Below are 2,985 nucleotides of genomic sequence, written 5' to 3' on the forward strand. Positions count from 1 at the left end.
GCGCAAGCACTTATGAGTATCAAATGACTATACGACACCGTATTAATGCTACAAATATCCTTGAATATAATAACCTATCTATAACTGCCGCCCTCAAAGTCTAACACGTATCTCATCCTTTCTCCGCCAAACTCTCTATCTCCTACTTTCTCTCACTTTCTCTCACCTTCATCACCTCCACCGCCACCATGCTCATTATCGCTATTCATCACCACCGATCATTATGTACAAGAGCGGCCACCACTTCCATTGTTCTTCTTGGCCAAAATTCAATTTGATTAGTTATAAAGGTATAACCCAAGTCCTATACTTAAATTTAATCTGGTTTCTTATTGTTGTTGATTTTAGTTTAAATTAGATATATTTAGTTGTTTTAGAGCTAATATGAATGTGTATTATGTTTAATAGTTGGTATTCGAATGTCAAAGTGAAGATTATGTATTTTAGGGTTTTGGAAAAATATGAACATAAAATCAATCGTACTCAATTGGTAGATAATGATTCAAAGCTATCATTTAAGCTCTTATGAATATTGTCTAATGTCGTATAATACGGAGTAATTGCTACTCCCTCCGTCCCAATCATTTACACACTTTTTTAAATTATTTTTGAGAGGTTTTTTAATCAAAGCTAAACAAATGACTAAGGCGGTGGAAGTAATTTTTATGTGTTAATCTAAAGAGATTTTAATTTGGCTAGAGGAGGAAAACCGACACTACTCTAAAGAGATTTCGTGAACTTGTTAAGCCTGTGCTAATATCTTAATTTGTATCATGATGCAGAGCTCTAAATTGTGGAGTTATATTTGTTTTTTTTAAATGTTTCATTTTAAAAGATCATCCTAGTGAAATTTGGAACAATTCTATGTCAGGAATTGGTTTATCATGAAAACGGGGTACCCAACGAGAAAGGAGAACAATAAGAGGATGTTTATTGTACATCTTGTACTCATGTAACCCGTTGAACCGATATAATGTATTGAGGCTCATTTATTCTAGCCACTGTAAGGCAATGCTTGATATACTAAGGTATTGCACTAATTGATTGTTCAAAATGGTGTCTATTAGATGGTTTTGCTTCTTTAATTTGTAAAGAGGTACATGATAATTATAGCCTTCTGGATCAAATGATATTCTTAATGGCATTTCTAGGTAAGATGGACCTATCCCTATTTTCTGTGTTTCGAGTACCGGACCTTTCTTTTTTATTTGTATCATAGGACTGACTATATAGAGCTTTAATCCATTGACAATACATGGGTAGAATTACAAATCAAAATGAATTGTTGACAGCATGACTATTTAGGTTATTAATATTTAACCTATATGATTATAGTATTACAGAGAGAATTTTTATGTGATTATGATGTTTTACAAACAGAAAATAGAAGCATATGAAACATTGTGTATACTGCTTTGTCTATGTGGATGGATACATGAACCCACAAGTGCGTACTTGTGTTGAGTAGTTTGTGGTGGATTTTTGATCAAATGTGTTTTATGCCATTGTCAATTACCTTTTCAATGACTTCCATGCAGGTGGCAAACACTAAAGAGTACATTGAGGGAGAAATGACTGGAAATCTTGGGAGAGATTCTTATAAGGTTAGTCAAGCTTCCTGTCAAGATTCTTATATGGTTAATCGAGCTTCCTGTCAGCCCTTGCTCTTATTATTGCTTGTTTATTATACATCGCTTTGAAGTGATAAAATTTTAGCTATGGATGTGCTAATAGATCATTAGACAGTGGTCTTTAACTTTATGTACTTCTGTGCATTTGGACTTGCTAAAAGATCATTATACAATGGTCATTTGGCTTTATAGTGAATTTTACTGTAATATACTCTTTCCGTTTTAGTTAATTGTTTACCTTTTATATTCATTAAAGGGCAGCCCGGTGCACGATGGCGTCCCCGCTAGGCAAGGATCCGGGGAAGGGTCCTACCACAAGGGTGTAATAGGGGCAAGCCTTACCTTGCCATTTTGGCAAGAGCTAGGCTGCTCCAAGGACTTGAACCCATGAGGCCGTGACCGTGCTCACGGTCACAAAGCAACACCTTTTGTATTCATTATGAGAAGTTTTTAAAATTAAAAAACAAATGATTAAAATGAGGGAGTAACAGTTTTGAAGTGAGTTAAGCAAGATAACTTGGACTTTGTTGAAGATTAGTATATCAGATCATTTTGAACATAGAGTAATTGTGGTGTCTTGTCCGACTATTTGCTTTGATTTTCTCTCTTCTTACTGTCGACGGGTAATTCCATTCAAAGATAATTTTGAAACATTTTTGTGAAGTGTATATGTACTAATTAAATATATTCATATAAATTATATTTTCTTTGCACGTTATAGGTTTCAGATTCATCAGATGGTGGTGACGCGCCTTCATATGTTGATTGAAGTCTTGTTGACATTGCGCCTACATGATTGAAGCCCCTACCACATTCAAACTACTGAGTGTCCTTGTCTACTAATTACGTAGCACTTTTACGATTTTTTTGGACAACTTTATGTTCGATTTTACTCTCTTCCGAATCCCTTTTGATATTTTTGATTTTGTCGTACTATAAAGTACGTACTAGTTTATATTAGTTAAATTGTCAATGCTTGCTAGCTAGCTATAGTATTTGTGATGGAGACGATATATGTTTCAAACGTATGATTAGTTATAAAAGTACGTGGATACGTTATTAATTATATATATTGGATTAATTTTTTTTATGATTTAGTAATAGCTAGTACTATTATACTATTTATAGGTCTATTTAATTAATCTCTATGATTTTATTAGAAATCAAAAAGCCGATATTATACCGTGACAAGAAGTGTTAATATATAAATAGTTGGCGCCTAATTCCGTCCCATCGAATAAAACAATTAATAGTCGCTGATGACGCTTAAAAGCGTCAAAATTTGTCGACAATTAAAAGCGTCAATAGTCCATGAAGACGTTTAAAAGCGTCAAATTTGTTGACAAAAAAAACG

The 2,985-nt window shown here is 33.7% G+C and overlaps 1 long non-coding RNA gene across 2 annotated transcripts; it reads left to right on the forward strand.

Moving 5' to 3' along the window:
* On the forward strand, positions 1-2,724 carry LOC141633174 (uncharacterized). 2 transcript variants are annotated; one of them, XR_012537976.1, is made up of 4 exons: positions 1-290; positions 872-1,028; positions 1,539-1,604; positions 2,353-2,724. It is a non-coding gene; the product is annotated as an uncharacterized LOC141633174 (long non-coding RNA). The 2 variants fall into 2 exon arrangements; XR_012537977.1 differs by lacking the exon at positions 872-1,028 and having other exon boundaries at positions 35-290.
* Positions 2,725-2,985: the final 261 nt, after the last annotated feature.

Source organism: Silene latifolia, chromosome Y (assembly GCF_048544455.1).
Source record: "Silene latifolia isolate original U9 population chromosome Y, ASM4854445v1, whole genome shotgun sequence".
In the NCBI taxonomy this organism is placed as follows: Eukaryota; Viridiplantae; Streptophyta; class Magnoliopsida; order Caryophyllales; family Caryophyllaceae; genus Silene; species Silene latifolia.